The 22,715-nt window shown below is 45.0% G+C and overlaps 1 protein-coding gene across 2 annotated transcripts in view; it reads left to right on the top strand.

Annotated features, from left to right (window-relative positions):
* The window catches only part of ece2a (endothelin converting enzyme 2a), a 465,220-nt gene that overhangs the window by 199,174 nt on the left and 243,331 nt on the right, over nt 1-22,715 (top strand). The gene's annotated exons all lie outside the window — the stretch shown is intronic.

Below are 22,715 nucleotides of genomic sequence, written 5' to 3'. Positions count from 1 at the left end.
CCGCACTCTCTTGCTGTGCCAGTCGGACAAGTTTGCGCATTTAGGTGCACGTTCTACGGGACGCAACTCGGGGCCGGGGTATTCATGTCCCAGCAGTCTCTGGTTTAAGGTGGTAGCTCCCCCCTCACAACTCCCCTCATCTGGGTAGATCGTACGCAGATGTGGCCAATTGGACTCTGAGGTTGCAGATCCTTGCCCCCCCCAAACAACCAAGTCCGATACACCTTCCATTTCGACAGTAGAAGGGGGAAATCTTTTGCTCTCTTTGACCGGGACTGTCTATCCAGCGTCCGCTGTTCTGGGCTCGGAGGGATATAATGGACCGGGGAGCGTCGTTTTCAGCCTAATGTCTGGGTGGTTCTGCTGTGTTTTGCCCTGTTTTGACTTCTGGGGGTAAAGTCTCCATGTCTGATTCTGGGTCGGACAAATCGACCTCCCACATCTCTGAATCATGGGGCTCAGTCGCCTCACTGGGCATCAACGGCGGTTGTTCTGGAGGAAGGGAACACTACTGGCCTTGACCGATCCTCAGGCACCTGCCCAGCCAGTGTCAATTAGAGTCCTTTCCCTGTACCCATACAGACCATGAGACCGGACCATTTTATTACCGTTCCTGGGATCCACAATGCTTTGTCTGTGAAATTCCAGACATAAACGGCGTAGCCAGCTAGAAATTCCCTAATGGGTATGGTTCGTTTTGTTTTGACCTGTTCCTGTTGGTCGTGGATCCTTTCTCCGGTGTCCAGTGAAAAGAGGCTCAACTGCTTGCGCAGCCGACATCCCAGTTGTTGCGTGCGATGTGGTCCTGTAGTAAAAAAGGAAACGGGCGAGGAGGGTTTCTGGGGAACCCGAGGTCTGTTTCCGCATCCAAAGTTTAAACGTCTGCACCACTCGTTCGGCCAATCCATTGGGCGACGGGTGATGGGGTGACGGACCCCATTGGCGAACTCTGAATTTGTAAAGGTGGTGCCATTTTCTGATACTTGTACCTCGGGGAGTCTGGGATTGCCGGAGCCATTCGGTGGTGGCCAACATTTTGTTTTAGAGACCCCCGGGTGTCTGCCGTAGATGTCTTGTACGATTGCCCCCTGGCCACGCTCGGGAATGACCACTCGGGAACCCCACAGTAGGATGCCATCCACCACGCTGAGCTTGGCCACTATTGTGGTAAAAGCACGTAGGTCCTCTGGGATGGCACAAAGCTGGGCTGCGTACTGCACTATGTGGTGGACCCTGGCTAATAGTGGGTCTGTCGGTGTCTATGCCTTTACTTGGGCCGCCATCACAGGTGAAGTGTAGGGCAACGATCACCTCGTCTGACGCTGTCAGTATTGGCACACTGGTGGTTAGAGGGAGGCAGAATATTCGTCCCTGGGCGATGTTCCAAAACGTACTTTAAGCCGCTAAGAGCAGAGCCTGATGCTGAATGATGGCGGACGCCACCAGGGGAAATCGCCCTGTCCTCCTTGAACAACCCTAATGGGGACTTATGGTCTGTAGAGCTGTGATACTGATGGAACCGTTTCATTCCGAAAACCAGTGGCAAACCTTCTTTCTCTATTTGGGTGTAATTTCACTTTGCTGGCGCCAACGGGCGTGAAATGAATGCAATGGGCCTCTCCGCACCGTCGTCCATCTGGTGTGCCAGGTCGGCCCAAATGACATAGGGCGAGGCGTCACATGTTATCAATGAAGGTGTTGATGCGTCAAAGTGAGTCAGAAATGCGACAATGGTAGTTGGAACTTTACTTTGTCGAAACTGCCTGCTGTCCTTATTTAACAACTCGTGTAGCAGGGCCAATACTGTTGGCATACACTGTTGCCATGTGACCGTACATCACTGATTTTGTCTCCTGTCTATTTACATATTTAACATTCACCCATTATACTACACACCTCAGTGAGGAGCAAAGTGTTTGATGGCTACGTTTCTGTAAAAATGTCCTTACTGAAATCTGCCACTGCTACATATGTCACAACTGCAACCTCAGAGAAGAAATGGGACCGAGCCTGTGACTATTAAGGTTTCCATGGGCATGAATTTTCATGAATGTGGCTGCTTCCAGTCTGATGTTGGAGACATTTGCAACATCTCACAGTTTGTATTTGCTGTTGTGTTTGCGAAGTCACTGATACTCTTTATTCATTGAGTGCTGTAATTACATTCTTTGTTGCAGAGAAAAGCAGGTGGAGAGAGCACATGGCTTCCCTAGGATTGTAAGGTTAATGAAATCTATGCGTACTTGTCAGAGGAAAGGTCTGAGGACTGTGAGACAGTGAAGAAAGCTATATTGGGAGCTTGTGAGCTGGTACCAAAGGTGTACAGTCAGAAGGTTTGAGCTGTAAGACAACAATCTGGACAAACATACCTTGCATTCGAAGGGTTAAACAAAATTAGGTTGATAGGTGGGTGCAAACATTGAAAATAGAAGGAACCTATGATACCCTTCGAGATATCATTCTGTTGGAGAAATTTAAACATTCATTGCCTACAATGTTAGAACTCATATTGAGGAACAGAAAGTTACAACTGCCAGACAGGCCAAGGAGCTTGTGGACGACTGTGAATTGGTTCATAGACCAAAGCCTTTCTTTAGATCATTTTTAAATCAGTGAAAGCTAGATACTGGGAAGGTGGGAGAGAGGACAAGCCAGCTGGAGAGGAGTGGTTGGAAACTCCAGGAGTCTTCACCTCAGAATATGGCAGAGTCAATTGGAGGGGTGAGAGATGTGAAAAAGGTTTGATGATTTCACTGCAATAAACTGGGACACACCAAGTCAGTATGCAAGGGATTATACGGAAAACTGGTTTATGTTACAAATCTTAAAACTGGAAATATGAAATTAGAAGGTGGAGAACAGGGGAAGCAGGTACACAGACAATAGGAAGGAACATGTGTGTGCAACTTGCACAGGGGTAGAGTAACCAGCAAGTAGCAGACATGTTTAAAGATTTTGTCTGCCAGGATAAAATATTTCCATATGACAGGGTAGAATGGGAAAATATATTTAAATAATATGAGATACAGGTGCCAGTCAATCCCTAATGTTGTGGGATAAAGATATTTGTTGTTGATATTAAAGGAAAAGGTTCTAGTCAGCAGTATTCTTGGTGAAAAGAAAGAAATTCCTTTAGTAAACATAAACTTACAAAGTAGCTTGAAGTAGTTTAGGGTGGCATGGTAGCATAGTGGTTAGCACTGATGTTTTACATCAGTAGTTTCCTCCCACCGTCCAAAGATGTGCAGGTTAGGTGGATTGGCCATGCTAAATTGTCCCTTAGTGTCCAGAGATGTGCGGGTTAAGTGGGGTTATGGGATTGCAGGGGCAGGACGGAGCCTGGTTAGGGTGCTCTTTCAGAGGGTCGGTGCAGACTCGATGGGCCGAATGGCTTCATTCTGCACTGTAGAGATTCTAGGATTCTATGAAAGGTGAAGTAGTGGTAGGTGTGGTAGAAATCTTGCCCGTTGCAGGTTTCATATAGCAGGATCCCAGATAGTAGTGATACCTACTGTAGCCGAATAGACAATCCTGCTGCAGAGAAATTTCATGGAGCATTTCAGAATGGCATGGTGATGCGATCAGAGGTTCATAAGCTAAGACACAAGAGGGAGGAGTTGCAAGCCCAAGGTGATGCCAGTGAGATCAGGTTATCTGATTATTGAGATAAATGTGTTTAATTCAAAGAGATTGATCGCATTGCAGCAGATTGACTCAAAAGTAAAACATTTGAAGACAGCCTAGCAGGGAATGAAAGCAAGGGCTAATTCGAAGGCCCAGACTCAGAGTTTTACACGAGAGAGTGCTATTGCCTGTGTCAGGCAAACTCCTGAAAGCTATTGGGCCGTACACATTGAAAGGAAATTGGGCTTGGTACACTATCTTTACCCACCCCAGATAGACGCAAACCACAGTGTACCCTGTAAACATGGTAAAGGAGTATTGAATTAGAGGAGATGAGAGCAAGCATGAGGTCTTGTTAGTAATGAAGCAGGGGGAAGACAAGTGGTCAAACCTTGACAGTGACTATCCTAGAATTAATTTGGACAATGAGGAAGTACAGGAAAATCCAAACCAGTTATCTTCCAGAGAAGAGCCAGAGTGAACTGACAGAGTTACTGCAGTCCTATAAATGTATTTACGGGAATAAACAAGATAGAATTGGGTTTGTGACGCATGACTTTGAAGTGGGGGATACCGTTTCACTCAAACAATGTCCAAATAGGTTTAGTTTAGCCAGGTTATTGCAGGTACAGAAAGAAATTGAATATATGTTCAAGAATATAATATAATCTATTATTGTCACAAGTAGGTGTACATTAACACTGCAATGACATTACTAGTCGCCACACTCTGACGCCTGTTCGGGTACACTGAGGGAGAATTCAGAATATCTAATTCACCTAACAAGCACGTCTTTCGGAACTTGTGGGAGGAAACCAGAGCACCCGGAGGAAACCCATGCAGACACATGGAGAACCTGCAGACTCCGTACAGACAGTGACCCAAGCCGGAATCGATCCTGGAACCCTGGCACTGTGAAGCAACAGTGTTAACCACTGTGCTACCGTGCCACCATCATTGCCATTATTGAATTAAGTTCTAGTGATTGGAGCTCCCATATCGTCATGGTGCCTAAAACCGGATGTAACCCAGAGACTGTGTGGTCTACAGGCGGGTGAATGCCGTAACCAAGAGGGATTTGTTTCCTATTCAACATATTGAAGACTGCATCAAAATTAATTACCAGAATAGACTTGCTAAAGAGCGATTGTTAAGTAACTTTGACTGAGAGGGCAAATGAGGTCTCCGCATTTGTGACAGACCAAGGACTTCTATCGATTCCATGTTAAGCCATTCAGGATGAAGAACGCCTCCGCAACGTTTCAGAGGCTCACAAACAAAGTCATTTGAGGATTGGGTCACTGTGCCATTGACATTGATGACTGAGTGATGTTCCACTAAAGTTGGAAAGAGCATCTACACCACCTAAAGGAACTGGTTGACTACTTAGAAGAAGCCAATCTTGTGGTGAACCTAGCAAAAAGCAGATTTGCTGCGGCCCAAATTTCATATCTGTGACACAGTGGAACATGGCCAAATGGCACCACGAGATGCCAAAATATAGACCATTTGGAATTTCCTGGAATCCACCATCAGAAAAGAGATTTTAAGTTTTCTGGGCATGAGCAGATTCTACCGTATGTTCATGTGAAACTTTAGCAGTGTGGTAGCACCACTCACAGAGCTCTGGATGGAGGACTGATCAACAGGATAAACCAGTTAAAAACCACGTTGACTACAAACTCAGTGTTAGAAGCACCCAGTTGCAATAGCAGTTTAAACTGGCGGTGGATGCTTGGGATATTGGTGTAGGAGCTATGTTATTGTAAGAAGACAAATTTGGCCTTGAGAAGCTTGTGAATATTTCTCTAAATCGGCACCAGCAGAAGTATTTGACCATTGAGAAAGAGACGTTAAGTCTGGTACTGGCATTATAAGGTTTGATTTATGTTGCCAGTAGACCAGCAGACACAATCATACATATGGCCGACAACCCGTTGAAATGTTTTGAAAAATCTTGAGAATGGAAAAAAAACAGTTATTCCAATGAAATTTGCTTTAAAATCTTCCATGTGGCCGGGAGAAAAAACCTCGTTCCGGATGCTTCATCCCGAGACTTTTGGGAACAGTGGGAAATTTGTGGGTTATCTTCTCTGAATTTTGTAATATTTAATAAGATAGGGTTAAGAAATGAAACATTGTTCAACTGAAGACATTTCATTTTTAAAAAGGGGGGAACGTGTCATGGATTGCCTAGTAATAGCAACAACACAAATTTAACAAGACATAATAGGATGCGATATGCTCAGCAACGGGTAGAAATCTGCCTAGTAGCCAGTCTACAAAAGGTTGCATGATGTGGCTTTCCCAGTAACAAGATTAGCAGATAGGATCAGGTGTGAGTCCCCTATTAGTAGAAACAGATTACATGGACAATTGAGAGATCAGTGAAACATACACATGCTAATTTCTAGGGTCATGGAATTTGAGGGGAGCAGACAGCCAAATACATAGAAGGCAGAGTTGAAGTGGAACAAAGGGTATCATTGCCAGGATCCTCAGAAGCAAATAGAGGCCAGTTGACACCTAGAAGCACAAAAGGAGACAAGCTAGTTTCCAGCCAGCAGCCTGGAGGCCATGTTTTATTTCTAACAGCCTCTAAGTCTTATAGCAAAGGCAGTGCAGAAAACCTATGTAAAGATAGTTTAAATATCTTCGCTGTTCTAGGAAAGGAAGTATTCCGGACTTGATTATCCTCCCTGTATTGTGTGGTAAGTATAAGCTGGTTTTGACCTATAGATCTATTTATTTGGATGTTGTTTGGGGGAAAGGGAAAGTCTTAAGTACTTCAGGAATTGTAGATATATTTTGGAACATGGGGTATGATCGACATAAACTGGATGTGTGTTTAGTAATTCATATACTGAATTGGCTTAGCGTAGTGTTAGCAGGAGAGGATGTCAAAGAAATTACTCAACGGCCAGGACTGCTGGTCCTTGTATCAAACGGTTTATTTCGCCGGCGGGGAGATGGCGTCTGGTAAAGTTCCAGACCTTCTCTCCACCGAACAAAGAAAAACATCCATTCTTATACATTTTTCAAAACAACTACACAGCCCATTTCGGCTGGACTTTATCCAATAATATTGGTTATACATTAATACGTTAGTTATATATCCAATTAAATTTGACATTACGTAAAGTGGGTTGGTATCTTACCAGCTCCTAACTTCATGAAGAAGTCACTCATATTAACTGTTAAAATTATCTTTCCTGCCTGCACCTAACCTTGGGCTGGCGAGGATACATAATGCTCCTTGTCCTGTGGAGCTGTTATCACTCGCTGGTGAAGCATTCCCTAGAATCTCCCATGTCTGTTTCCATTCAATGCCTTGATATCAATCATTCTTGTCTTGTCTCCCTAACTACTCTGCCGTTTGTAACTAAATGATGTTATTTATACCAGTTTGCAACTTACCCCAGTTAATGGTTGTTCAGAAATGTGGCTAATTCAGCTAAAAGCCATTTTGTGTCTTTAGTATTGCTAACTCAGCCAACAGCCAGTTTGTGTAACTTCTTTTTAATTGTTTGTCTGACCTTTCTGATATTAGTCATTTTTAGGTTATAAAATCACATGCATTGTTATACACTGTCTATTCCTACAAATTGCCTCTTATACAGGCATCTACGCCAGGGGTACCTTTTGTCTAAAAATCCTCTTTCTAAATCTGACTTCAACATGTAGTATAGTCCTGTTTGTGTGTTTGTCTTTAATTTAATAAATAGTCTTAAATAATTGTTACATGATGACTGGGCTGCTTATTCTCACTGGGATTCCCCTTGACTCCTCAGACTACTCCAAAAATATATTTGGCCCATCAAGTCTACATTGACCCTACTAACAGCACCCTACCTAGGCCCAGTCCCTCACCCTATCCCCGTAACCTCACCTAACCTGCACATCATGAGAAAATTCTAAAAGCAACAGATCTGGAGTGCATGCTGTTCTAACTGGAAAGCAATTCTGTTGCCATACTACCAATATTCACCTTGACATGAAGAAAGGTTAATGGCTAAAAAATGAAAAAGAAAATCCAACAACCCTGACTCAGATTTTACCGTTACAGACAAGTATACTGGGCGCTATTCTCTCCACCCCCCCCCCCCCCACCACGCCGGGTGGGAGAATCGGCGGAGCGCCACGCGAATCGTGCCACGCCGTCCCGACCCCCGTTCGCGATTCTCCCACCCCCCCGGAAACCAGCGGCGCGCAATTCGCACCGGGCCGCTCGGAGAACCGGCGAGCGCCGATTCTCCGGCCCAGATGGCCGAGCGGCCGCTACGACATGACAGGTTCCCGACGGCGCTGTCCACCCCTGGTCGCTGCCGGCGGGAACTCTGCGGGAACGCTGGAGGGGGCGGCCTGTGGGGGAGGGAGGGGGGCTCCTTCACCGGGGTGGCCTCCAATGGGGTCTGGCCCACGATCGGGGCCCACCGATCCGCAGGCCGCCCCCCCCCCCCCGGCCTACCTCCTTCCGCGCGCGGCCCCAGAACACCGCCGCCATGTTGGTGAGGGGCCGGCGTGCGTAAGACGTTCCCCACGCATGCGCAGGATGGCGCTGCCCAACTGCGCATGCGCAGGATTGGGCTGCCCCGACTGCGCATTCGCGGGTTGGCGCGGTGCCCATTTGGTGCCGCGTAAGGACGCTGGAGTGGCGTGAACCACTCCAGCGCCGTGCTGGCCCCTGTGGGGGCCAGAATAGGTCGTGCCTGGGCCCTGTTCGCGCCGTCGTGAAACGCGATGGCGTTCACGACGGCGCGAACACTTGGCCTCCATATCGGAGAATCGCCCCCATGGTATGTGTAGTTAAGCTGGGGTACTTTAATGTTTAATGTTTTGCTTTATTCATTTAGCTAGTAGCACAAAGGAGGCTTTTAATTTAATTTCCTGAAATAAAACAAAAAATTTCCATAGTTTATTAATATATTTTCTTCTTGCGGTGGTTGACATACTAGTAGGAGCTTTGATTGACACATTGCTAGAGGCTTATTCTCCCTAGTCTATCAGAGCTCAGAAACATTTGAGAGTACTGCAGCTTTTTTATCACCCACAAACTTTAATGAACTCTTCATTACTCCATGAAGCTTCTCTTTTTGAATTGTGAAAAATTACATAAATGCATTATCTTCATACCTACATCAAAAGAGCAACACAGGATGGGTAGCTATAGAACATGTTCCATGGTTCCAACGGTATGCGTAAATATTTGAAGTCAAGGAGAGACACAATGTCAGTAGAACTGGCTATAAGAAAATGTTACAATCAGGCCAGCCATGGAATTTAAGTAACAATAGATGCTACAAAGGAGGGACAGGTAGGATTTCTGGATGAATGATTAAGGTGGTCCACATGTTCTTCCTAATAGGAAAAGGGGGGGGGGGGCAGTATGTTAGATGGTAAGTGGCTCTGTAAAGAGGCAAGATTGCTTTTATAGATGTGTTTGTCTGATTGATCAAAGGCATATGCTATATTTTATTTTCCTTTTTTAAATTAAAAGTCTGCCAATTGTGAAGTAATAGTGCTTGGAGTCAGCCAGAGTGCAAAATGTAAAATTCACAAATATTTTGATGGGACATGGCCTGAGTCCCAGATCCCAGAAATGTACTTGTCCATTTTGGTGGGACTGGAGAGTGCCAGGCCCTGACTGGGCCAATATCACCCATTTGCTCTCACCCAAAGAAACTAAAATAAGTTTAAAAATTATAAACTTTTTCCAATAATAGGTTATCTATTGCAATTAAAATGTTAAGAAAAATAGTTAATTCCCAAATGGTTAAATGCATGTGCTTTTCAATTAAAGTAGATTTAAAAAAAATCATTATCCATGTTCATTGTAGATTCCAAAAAGTGTCAAAGATTTATATTACCTGGGGCTGGAGAATGCTTCCAGACTCCCTTGAAAAATGAAACTTTGAAGATGTACATCCACCTTCAATTTTCATGCATTTATGATTTGTTTCTTACACTACAAGTAAAAGGATGTTAGGTATACCTGCACATAAAAACACCTTTGTTCTACTACACCTTCCATGTAATGTTGTTTTTGCATGGCTTTATTCTGAATGTTGTTTTGCAGTTATCTACTTGTTTGGAGGCAATGCCAGCTTTTTCTTGGTTGGCATATATGGGAATGGTAGCTTTGGCTGGTATTTATCATCTCTCTGAGTCCAATGTTTGGCCCTATCAACATCTTGAATCACTTTAAATAACTTTGTAGATTAGAGATCGACCTTGGAACTGTCAGTCTGTAAGACTCAATAATGCACCAAGCCGGGAAACCACTGGATAAATTGGTTACATTTATGTCCTGTAATCCACTAAGATTATCAAGAAATCCACATAGCTGCATGGTAAGATCAGCTGTGCTTGATCTTCTTCATCTACACTCACTCATCAGCACTAAACCTTCCTTTTATTTATCCATTTTGTACACCTACACTTAATGTGAGGAATACTACGTGATACCCTCATTGTTCAACATTCTAGCAGTTTCACTCTGCATACCAATATTGACAACTTTATGCTAATTTACAACATTTGGCTAGAATTCAATATGAAACAGCTATAAGTTTAAACCTGTTGCCTTACACTTCAATAGAAGTGTGAACATTTTCTTCTTGCAGATGATTCACTCCTATTACTATGGCAATGTCTTGTTGCCACAGCAACAATGAACCATCTTAATTGGTAACTTTCAATCTTGTCTACAAGGTAAGGGAGCTCAAATTAGATTGATGTGACTTAAATTTAAACAAATTGTTTATCTGTGCCTTTTAACTATTTATATATGTCAGGGGACTACTTAACTCTTATCAAATCACTGGAAATTAAAATGGAAAGTTGTAACATGCACATGCTGCACTTGATTCACTTTAAAAGTCTGTGTTTAAAAGCATACAAGATAATGCTGCAACCCTCTCTGCATCACATTTTTGCAACATATTTATGTTAGAAAAATAATTATTCTTAGGTTCCGGTACTTCAAAGAATGCTGTGCTGTGGAGAGCACTATATTAAAATTGTACTGTGCCAATAACATTTTAGTTTTTTAATCTTTGATGAATGTGTAATTGACCATAATATAAAGCTTAATGATGGCTATTACATGGATTGTGATTATAATGAATGATTTGGGGAATGACAGGACCTTTTCTAGAGAGCTCCGATGCTGTGGAATTCATTTCCAGGGGTAGTGACTGAGGCAGAAACTGTGTCAACATTCAAGATTAGGTTGCTCACTAGATGAAGGCAAAGGAAATGAAGGAATATGTGAATATCATAGTTAATTATGATTATGTCTATTTGCTTGTGTGGAGGGCAGCTGCTGACTGATTGGACAAATGGCTTATTTCTGTGTTTTTCCGATGTATAACAAAAACAAATAACTAACACAACTAATGGGAAGATTGAAAAGTGAGCTTTTGGTCAGTGGATGAAGCACCCTAACATGTTTAATGGCCGGGGAAATGAAGCTGCTGCATGAGTGATAGCTAGGAGGTTGTTCCTGTTTGTCATTCTACGGAACCCTCTTCAGAAGAAGGCACTTTCTGATAACTTAGAGCAATTATAGACAGCTCCTCTGATAAATCTAGGATAGTGTGCTTTTCTCTGTTGTGTTCTTATTCTTCTTAGACAGTCACTTGGGATCGAGGATGACTTTCTTTCACTCCAGGGTTGTGCGTTCCGAGGGGACTAAGAAGTCCAATGCTGAATCCACAGGTGGGCCAAGGAGTGTTTAACAATGGTGGGTGAGATGCACAGATTTTGGTGTGCTCCTTCTGCTGTTTGCACTTGGCCTCCATCTGGGCCTGTTGGAGACAAATGTGGGTGCCAGTGTTCCTGGGTTAAGATAGTGGCGTGATATTCTGCTCTTTCGATGCTGGGATTGTTTTTGAGAATTCTGATGTTCCAGGTCCCTGAAATTAATTTTGAGGGGGTGGAAGATGACTGTACTTCTAACGTGGGATGGCCGTTGCACATCAACTGTCACACGGTCCTGATGGAGCAAGGCCTTAGTCTAATGGCAGGGATAGCTGAGACTATTAGAGACCAGGTTCCGCTGCAGAGATGGGAACTAACAGACACACAATGTTGTCCCTATCCCCCTCCCCTCCCCCACCCTGGGAGAAGACACATCAATTGACTGACATTTCTCTGTTGCTTCTTGTTGTCTTCTTCCTACAATAATTCTCATGAGACAACCCATTGTGCTGGCATGTCTCCCTGTGTTGACCAAACAATATGCCGTTATCCAATCCTTCATTCGAAGGAAGCAATTTTGACTTTGCGGTAATATAGCTTTGATTAGGAACAGTCCATGTGACAAACACAACAAATCAATGTGCTACCACACCATTGGAAAACATCCTGGTGGTATTTGTATGCTGTTAACAGCGTATACTTATTTGTGAATTAATCCCCCATCAGGGGCGAAATTCTCCGGTATCGGCGCGATGTCTGCCGACCGGTGCCAAAAACGGCACAAATCAGTCGGGCATCGCGCCGCCCCAAAGGTGCGGAATCCTCCGCCCCTTGACCGGCCGAGCCCTAACCTTGAGGGGCTAGGCCCGCGCCGGTCTGATTTCCGCCCCGCCAGCTGGCGGAAGTGCCCCGCCAGCTGGCGCGGAAATGACATTGCTGGGCGGCGCATGCGCGGGAGCGTTAGCGGCCGCTCAAAGCATCCCCGCGCATGCGCTCTGGAGGGAGTCTCTTCCGCCTCCGCCATGGTGGCGAAGGCGGAAGGACAAGAGTGCCCTCACGGCACAGGCCCACCCGCGGATCGGTGGGCCCCGATCGCGGGCCAGGCCACTGTGGGGGCACCCCCCCCGGGGCCAGATCGCCCCCCCCCCCCAGGACCCCCCAGGACCCCCGGGATTCATGCCAGCCCCCGGTGAATCTCCGACCCGGCAGGGGGTCAGAGAATCTCGCCCCCGGTCCATGGATTATATGATCCCATGCCATCGTGTCAACTTGTATTATATCAGTTTCAATTTTGTACTTCTCACACACATTTATCATTTTTGGTGATCTTTGAGTTAGATTGTCTTTAGTGCTAATTTGCACTAAATTCTGGGAAGGTCTGTGCTATCCAGAAATACTCACTACCAGGCCTCACTCTTCTTTGCCAAACACCCACTGCACAGGTCATCCTGGGCAGCAAAGGCAATTCTGGCTTTTCCCTACCACTAATCTATCTCTTCCATCCTCCAACAACAAGAACGTAGAGCTCATGGAATTCTTTATTACTTCCATCTCCATGCTGAATATCCTTATGTGGACAGCTGCAAGGAACTACGGTCAAGGATGTGTAACTTGATTTGTACATCTTACCGTAACTGTGTAGTTGCGCAGGGAGGGTTGTCAACATTGTGTGGAGTAGATAGTAAGGGGCCTGTCTTTACTCAGGGCAAAGTCCATCCAGTCTTTCTGCATGAGTGTTAGTAGATGTGAGAAGGTAAAAAATTATTTCATCTGAATACATGCCAGTTTTATGGCGGTTGCCTGGTAAGCGGCCACCAACCTGCATGATGCCTGACCAGCTGCAAATTGATGGAACACAATCATGATAGAGTTTATGCTGCTATGAGGGATAGGTATGTAAGGTATCTGACCTTTTCAATGAGAATTGGCTACCTGTATTATACAATTGTGAATAGCAAATGAGTAAGGAAGATGGCCCGCTGCTAGAATGGAAGAACAATAAAAGTGAACGGCTATGACTGTTAATGCAGTGCCAGCCCTATTTTGAAGGTTTGATGGAGGTTTCTTTAAAGCAACTTGTATATCTCTGTAAATACCTGCATTCTGTAGCTTGTAGATATACTACCTTTGCCTGGAACTATAGAAAAACAACCATGGCATGTTATCAAATGCAAGCAGGTAGTCCTGGCATCCCTATATCTTCTCTTACATTAAATAAAGTGAAAAAGCATCAATGCAATCAATCAACCTTGGATTCCAAGTGTCCAGCAGTAAAAAAAAGTAGTGCTAATTTCTGCTATTGTGATCATGTGAAAATCTGGTTGGCCTCCAGTGCCTATTTGAAATCGGCAATGTTAACACTTTATGTTAACACTTTATGCTTGCAAACAGAAAAAATGTAAATTTCTCCACAAAAAATACTCAATAGGAGCATTGCATTCCAAGAACTCATACACATGGCATTTCAAGAGAGATGGTCAGTGGTTAGACTCCTATTTATTGACTACAGCTCTGCCTTCAACACCATAATCCCAGCCAAGCTCATATCAAAGCTCCAAAACCTAGGACTTAGCTCCCCACTCTGCAACTGGATCCTTGATTTTCTGACCAACAGACCACAATCAGTAAGAATGAACAACAGCACCTCCTCCACAAAAGTCCTCAACACCGGCGCCCCGCAAGGCTGCGTACCTAGCCCCCTACTCTACTCCCTGAACACACACGACTGCGTGGCAAAACTTGGTTCCAACTCCATCTACAAGTTTGCTGACGATACGACCATAGTGGGCCGGATCTCGAATAACGATGAGTCCGAATATAGGAGGGAGATAGAGAACCTAGTGGAGTGGTGTAGCGACAACAATCTCTCCCTCAATGCCAACAAAACTAAAGAGCTGGTAATTGACTTCAGGAAGCAAAGTACTGTACACACCCCTGTCAGCATCAACAGGGCCGAGGTGGAGATGGTTAGCAGTTTCAAACTCCTAGGGGTGCACATCTCCAAAAATCTGTCCTGGTCCACCCACGTCGACGCTACCACCAAGAAAGCACAACAGCGCCTATACTTCCTCAGGAAACTAAGGAAATTCGGCATGTCCACATTGACTCTTACCAACTTTTACAGATGCACCACAGAAAGCATCCTATCAGGCTGCATCACAGCCTGGTATGGCAACTGCTCGGCCCAAGACCGCAAGAAACTTCAGAGAGTCGTGAACACCACCCAGTCCATCACACGAACCTGCCTCCCATCCATTGACTCCATCTACACCTCCCACTGCCTGGGGAAAGCGGGCAGTATAATCAAAGATCCCTTCCACCCGGCTTACTCACTCTTCCAACTTCTTCCATCGGGCAGGAGATACAGAAGTCTGAGAACACGCACAAACAGACTCAAAAACAGCTTCTTCCCCACTGTCACCAGACTCCTAAATGACCCTCTTATGGACTGACTTCATTAACACTACACCCTGTATGCTTCATCCGATGCCAGTGCTTATGTAGTTACATTGTATATGTTATGTTGCCCTATTATGTATTTTCTTTTATTCCCTTTTCTTCTCATGTACTTAATGATCTGTTGAGCTGCTCGCAGAAAAATACTTTTCACAGTACCTCGGTACACGTGACAATAAACAACTCCAATCCAATCCAGTGGGAAAAGGGGCAAGTGAGTTCAGGACAGGACTGTGGATGCTCCATCATTGAACATATTTAAGGGTGATGTAGGATATTTTATTTTCTAATAAGAGACGGGGTCCGGTGGTAGTTTGAGACTGAGTTAATTGCAAATACTTGGTTAGTACACTTTCAAATACAAAAAAAGAAAGAAAAGCCCAGCAGGACATAAGGAAGAGAACATTGGAAAAAGAACAAAGAAAAGAGAGAGAGACGTGCACCAAGAGCTTTTTACCTGCACATTCTTGGTACCGCCCCTTCTCTGCCCCCTATAGAACTAGAGATCATGGTCTCAGGATAAGGTGTAGAAAATTGAAAACAGATGAGGAGAAGTGGCCGGAAATGCAGGGCCCCGTATCGGCAGCCGGAGCTGTGAGGACTACTCCGGGGCCCTGCTAGCCCCCTTCAAAATGGAGAATCACTCTGGACTTTCTCCAGGAAAGTCCAGAGTGATTCGGACCCGTTTTCTCACGGGCGTGGGGACATAGTCCCATTATCAGAGAATTCCGCCCTACTTCTCCCAATGGGTCGTGAATCTGGTATTCGCTACCCCAGAGTGAGATGGATGCTGGGACAGTGAATGCATTTAAGGAGGAATTTTTAATTAGTAATGGATTGAAGGGAGACCGTGATGAGATCAGACATGATCGTATTGAACGGTGGAGCAGGCTCAAGAGGCTAAATTGCCTACTCCTGCTCCTAGTTCTTATGTCTTAAGAAAGAACTATTCTGTGTAATTTCATCGTCCAGCTCTTGGTCTGTAGCCCTGTAGTTAACAGCACCTCAAGCACAAACCTGGTGTTCTCGATTAATAAGGGGACTTCTTGATTGATATGGGGATCAGTGGTTATGGGGAGAAGGCAGGAAAATGGAAATGAGGAAGATATCAGCCATGATCAAATGGTGGAGCAGACTTGATGGGGCGAATGGCCTAATTCTGCTCCTACATGATCTTATGGTCTTATAATCTTGTTAATGGGTGAACGAGGTTCAAATTGGAATCTTGCTGGCAAAATAAGCAGAAACCACAGTTGCCATTTCCTACAATGCTAACGTTTTATTTCCCTGTCAATAGTTTGCTGGGCGATTCACAACTGACAGGATGGAGGGAATGAGATTTGACAAGTTTATGATTCATATCTTGCACCAACCAGCACAGTAAAATATTGTCAAAGGTCAGCATTTAAAGTTTGGGCATTTGAGCTACAGCTAAAATCTAGTCTGTCATTCTCTTACACATATATCAGTCTGGTTCTTGTTTCTCTTGATCTTTTGTATCATCAGAGGAAGTAATTTTTGTTGTTCTGAACTACCTAAAAGATGTTGGTGAATGTCATGGCTATGTAGAAGAATTCAAAGAATAGCAACAACTTGCATTTATAGAGTGCATTTAACATTGTTATAAAACATTGCAAAGTAAGGGAAAACCCGGTAAGGATGGCAGATTTCTTGCCCTAAATGACGTTAGTGAATCAGATGGGTTTTTAACAAATGACAATGGTTTGAGGGTCATCATTTCACCTCTAATTCCAGATTTTTAGATAATTCAAATTTTACCACCTACCATGGTGGGATTTGATTCCTGGGGCGGGATTCTCCGCAATCGGCGCGATGTCTGCCGACCGGCACCAAAAACGGCACGAATCAGTCCGGCATTGTGCCGCCCCAAAGGTGTGGAATTCTCCGCATCTTGAGGGGCCGAGTCCTCACCTTGAGGGGCTAGGCCCGCGCTGGAGTGATTTCTGCCCCGCCGGCTGGCGGGAAATGACTTTGCTGCGCGACGCATGCACGGGAGCGTCAGCGGCCGCTCACGGCATCCCCACGCATGCGCAGTGGAGGGGGTCTCTTCCGCCTCCGCCATAGTGAAGACCATGGCGAAGGCGGAAGAAAAAGAGTGCCCCTACGGCACAGGCCCTCCCGCGGATCGGTGGGCCCCGATCGCGGGTCAGGTCACCGTGGGGGCAACCCCCGGGGCCAGATCGCCCCGCCCCCCCCCCCCCCCAGGACCCCGGAGCCCGCCCGCACCGCCTGGCGTGGGTTGACAGCGGCGGGACTTGGGCCCATCGCCGGGGGTGGGCCCGCCGACCGGCACGATTTCCGCCGACCGGCGCGGCGCGATTCCCGCCCCCGCCGAATCTCCGGTGGCGGAGAATTCGGGACACTGCTGGGGCGGGATTCACGCCGGCCCCCGGCGATTCTCCGATCCGGTGGAGGGTCGGAGAATCGCGCCCCAGGACCCCAGAGCTGTGTCTTTGGATTACTAGTCCAGTAACAATACCACTGTCACCCAGTCATAGAAGAAGATTGATGGAAGACCAAAGACTTGATCAAAGTGGTTGAATTTTAGGAACATGTAAAAGAGGCGAAGTGGAGAGGTTCAGAGAGGGAATTCCACAGCTTAAGACCAAGACAGCTAAAATAACGAGCACCAACAGTGGAGCAATTTAAATCAAAGGCGCAAACAAATCAATAATTATAGGAGCGTAGAGATCTTGAATGTTTGTAGGCTACACTGATAGGGAGGGATAGAGGGATTTTAAAACAAAGATGAGAATTAAACAATTGAGGTGATGTCAGATGTGACCCAGTGAAGATCAACAGGCACAGAGGTGATGGATGAATGAGCTTTAGAGCTAGTTAAGATATGGGCAGCAGAGTTTTGGATGAGCATATGTTTATTTCAGATAGAAGAGAATTAAGGAGAGAATTAAAATAATTAAGTCTTGTGGTAACAGTGGCATGGATGGAAGGTTTCAGCAGCAAATGAGCTGAGGCAGGCAATAGTACAGAGGTAAACAAAGGCAGTCTTGCTGATGATGTGGATATGTGGCTGATAATCCATTGATAATATCATTGTAGTTGTCTTGCTCAACGTAAGACAGTTACCAGGAAATAAATAGTGGACAAGGAAAAAGGTTTGTGGTGGGGAGGAGGTTGCATGAATTCACCTGCAGTAATTGTGAAATATTGATTAAAACTTATCAGGCTTTTGCACATCAGTTTGGATTGTATTCTGTCTTGATTATGTACTGTTGGGGGCCTTGGTCCAATTTCTTCCACATAGGAGAGTTCTCTGCATGCATGTTCTCTATCTTGTTAACATCTAACTATTTTGAAAGTTAATGGATGTGCAGTGGCTTAGCATTTATGTCACTATATCAACTTCGGATAAATCTAAACTGTGCCCTGAATTTTAAAAAAAAAGTTTAATACTGCAATAGAGTTATATTCCACATAATGTCAAATCCAAGGAGGGCAAGACTGACTCCTCCATAGTCAGCTATTTAATTTACCATTGGTCCATGATGGATCTCTGTGTCTATTCAGAACCCTGGATATGCGTTAATTCTTCTCAGTTCCCAAACAACAGAGATTCCAGACTGCGATATTGGTAAAGTTATTTGAAACTTTATTTTTATCAGCTTGTAGTGTCTACTGGTAAAGTCAATTTTCAATACAGAATTTAGGAAGTTCCAACTAGCCCAGCAACAAGCTAGTCAGATCGATTGTCTGTAGCAAATACAGTGGTTGAGTTCTAAAATGCATCTCGGTAATTCTTCAAATCAAATACACACTATTAAAAACACCTGAGTGATTTAAACAACTTGCAAAATGTGAGAATGGTGTGTCTTATCTGATCAGTTTACAGTTAGTCAGCTTTTTCTTCACTCTCATGGTTAATATATTTTGATTTAGTTAAATACTCTCAAGGATTAAATAATTTTTCCAACCAGGATTTCTTCATTAAACCTTTTATCTATCTTATCTATGGCTAACTCAAAAGTTGATTTCGATCAGTCCACTTCAACATCATGACCTGCCAACTTACAGTTACACTTCATCTTTAGCCAACTTTTCTGTGAAATGTAGCTGGTTAATACTGCAATGGAACACTGGCTAACTGTCTCTCTATGCATAATTTCATTTATTTTATTAACATGATTGGTTCCATATTATGATTTTGTTTATATGAAAATGAAAATGATTTATTGTCACAAGTAGGCTTCAAATGAAGTTACTGTGAAAAGCCCCTAGTCGCCACATTCCAGCGCCTGTTCGGGGAGGCTGGTACGGGAATTGAACCGTGCTGCTGGCCTGCCTCGGTCTGCTTTCAAAGCCAGCGATTTAGCCCTGTGCTAAACCAGCCCCAGCATATAATCTTTAAGATTGCCACATCAGCATAGCTCAGGATTCATGAGGTGGCGCAAGTTGATAAACATCTGCCTGGATAGCTTTTGCCTTTGAATGCACCGCTTTATTCGTGACAGGAATCTGCTTCTTGGTTTGTATACCTAGCCTCAGTAGTAGTTTTGTCGGTGGTCATGAGTGTTCTATAGGAATTCTGTTATGCCCCATCTCTTTTGATGCAAGAGAGCACATGTTGCAATAGTAATATTCACTAGTATGCATATATGCCCAAAAGAACAATGCTCTCTACCCAAGTTGCAAGTAATGTGCTTTTCAATGGATAGTTTATTGGATTGAAGAGGAAACATCACCAATGAGGTGTTAAGAGCCTTTGACAATAACTTATTTCTCATTATTGAACAGCCAGCACTAAAGTAGTGAACACTGGTATCATGTTAAAACTGCAAGCTGAAAATGCTAGAACTGTTTTCCCAGTTTATCACCCCTCCATAGGTGTTTTCAGTGGAAAGAATCTTGTTGCTTGAGTGTAAGATCTTTAACTCCGAAGTATGACTGCAAGAGTCAGTGCCTACTCGTGCAAAAACGTCCATCAACAAATGCCCTTTTTTACATGGGATTTTCTTTAAAATGTAGCTGCAAATTAAAAGGAACAAAGTAAGATGTTAGCAGCAAAAGATATTTATTCCTGATGTTAACAGCCTTTTCTGTTAATATTAATTATCATGTTGTTAAAATTAACAAAATTCTGATGTGACTCTGTATCAGCAGAGAGCATCAGATTGACTCATAAGCCTTTTATTGTGAGTGGAAACAAATCCTTTAATGAGATAACTCTTGGATTTGTTAACTGTAATTATTATATTCATATTTTTTTATTATTTTGCATCTAAGTAAATCTACATTCATTCAGGAAGTATGAAATATATCTTTCTCTCCTTTAAAGAATCAATTTTCTGTGGCCTTTTCAGTGAAAGGTATGACCATTACAATTTTCTCAAATTTATATTTTTACAGAAAACGTCATGTAATTGCTAAAGTATGAACAGCCTTGGAGATACAACATATGAATTAGAAGCAGGAATAGGCGGTATTGGCTAACAGAGGCCCCATTCCTGTGTCTTAATGGGTTTGATAAATCCTTTCTATCACTGTCGCACACAGGGCAGCTCGGCTCAAAGGCGTTGGTTTGAGCTCTTTTTACCCGAAAGTGGGGGAATTTTGACAGGAAACTGTAGCTGAAGGTATGGAGGAGAATTTCCCCTGTGAGTAGCATATCTGCTAGTTACCAGACCCGGCAGAAAAAGGTTAAGGGCCTGGCCAAGAAATTGGAAGAGACCTGTGGCGCTGTAGCAATTGTGAAAATGGCGGAGGGGGAAGGGTTGTTGCAAGTTGGAAAATTGATGGAGTTTATTAGAGAAGGGTTCTGCCAGCAGCGAAAGGAGATGCATGAGGATCAGCTGAAGGCCACAGAGGGAGCGGTAGCACCCCTGAAAGGATTGATGGAGCGAGTTGAGAAATATCTTGAGGCACAGGGGTCGCAGGTTCAGGAGATGGAGAAGGTGATGGCCGACCACAGTGATCGGGTGTTGGCATTGGGGGCACTGGTGGTGATCCTGGGGTACCTTTGCAAGTCACTAAGGGCAAAGCTAGAGTTGTGGGAGTACAGGTACAGAAAGCAGAACCTGCGTATCGTTGGCCTGCTAGAGGGTGTGGAAGGTACAAGTGCTATGAGATGCATTTCAAGGATGCAGGTAGTGTGGTGTTGGGCGTTCTGACACACAGATGAGCTAACACGGTTGTATATGGTACAACGCTATTTTATTTAAACTTTCTATGTACAGTTTTGTCTTGATACTCTGCACGTGGGGATTCCCTGTTTGTGATCTTGTAACAGGTCTTGTCCGTGTCTTTGTCCCCAGACCTACTGTCCACTAGGTGTCGTGCCCGTGCTTTTATGTGGTTGCTGTCCTTGTGTGTGATTGGTTGTGGTGTTGTGTGCTCTAATTTGTCTGTTGGTGTGTCCATCATGATGTGTGTGTTTGAATATCATGACATCCCCCCTTTTTACAAAGATATGTGCCTACGTGGTAATAAATATGATCGTGTCGTGAGTGCATCTAAGAGTGTGTGTGTGTTGTATACAGCATGTGCATATGACGTAACTATTTACATGGGGCGATGTCGGGTGCGTCACATGAACAAGGTTGTACCATAACAGAACATGAATGCGAACGAGAAAAAAAACTTGAACAGTGGTCCAATCAGACGATATCTGGAACGATAAACAACAACAGGTTATCATATAAAATTGTGTAACTTGTTAGACATATGAACGGTGTTATAAGTCCAGTCTAATGGGCTTGCGACGAGTTCGGGTTGACCGCCTCAAGGGTGGGTCAAGAACCACCGGCTGATGTGCAAGCATGGCCATGGGTGGCGATGGAGAGGGCGTGATCTGCGGCAGCTCCACAAAGTCATCCTCGGAAGCCTGTTGAGGATCTGGCGTGTGCGTACTGTGTGGCTGCGAGCGTGGAAGTCGGCGAAGGGCGCGCCGATTGCGGCGACGCACTGAACCATCCGGCATGCGAACCAGGAACGAGCGGGGAGCCACATGTCGGAGGACTTCGGCCGGTGCTGACCAGCCACCATACGATTGATGGACGCGTACTTTGTCTCCGGAGGACAGGGGGGGCAGGTCCGTCGCTCGTGTGTCGTACTGACTTTTCTGGCGATCACGCTGCATTTGCATGTTCCGAAGAACCGTCTCATGGTCTGTTGTTGGTGCCAGGATGGACGGTACCGTCGTCCTGAGGGAGCGACCCATTAGGAGCTGCGCTGGCGAGAGACCCGTGGATAGCGGGGCCGATCGATAGGCCAGCAAGGCGAGGTTAAAGTCCGATCCGGCAGCAGCCGCCTTGCACAGGAGCCGCTTGGCAATGTGGACGCCCTTTTCAGCCTTCCCGTTCGACTGTGGATGTAGAGGGCTGGATGTCACATGAGTGAAATCATATGCTGCGGCAAAGGACGACCATTCACGGCTGGCGAAGCAGGGTCCATTGTCTGACATGACAGTCCTTGGAATGCCATGGCGAGCAAATGTTTCCTTGCAGGCCCCAATGACTGCGGACGACGTCAGATCATGGAGAGGCATGACTTCCGGGTAGTTTGAGAAGTAGTCTATAATAACGATGTGATCTCTGCCGAGCGCGTGAAATAGGTCAACACCCACCTTCGCCCAGGGGGACGTCACCAACTCGTGTGGTAGAAGCGTCTCCGGAGGTTGCGCCGGCTGAAACCTCTGACAGGTTGTGCAATTGAGCACCATGTTGGCTATGTCTTCATTAATACCCGGCCAATATACCGCCTCTCGGGCCCTTCGTCTGCATTTTTCGACGCCTAAGTGGCCTTCGTGTAGTTGATTAAGAATCATCTGGCGCATGCTGTGCGGAATAACGATCCTGTCTAATTTCATAAGGACCCCGTCTATGTTGGTAAGGTCATCTCGCACATTATAAAACTGGGGGCACTGCCCTTTGAGCCACCCTTCCGTCATGTGGCGCATC

This window comes from Scyliorhinus torazame, chromosome 14 (assembly GCF_047496885.1).
Source record: "Scyliorhinus torazame isolate Kashiwa2021f chromosome 14, sScyTor2.1, whole genome shotgun sequence".
NCBI classification, from domain to species: Eukaryota; Metazoa; Chordata; class Chondrichthyes; order Carcharhiniformes; family Scyliorhinidae; genus Scyliorhinus; species Scyliorhinus torazame.
The sequence above is the reverse complement of the archived record's forward strand: the minus strand, read 5'-3'. Positions and strand labels throughout refer to the sequence as shown.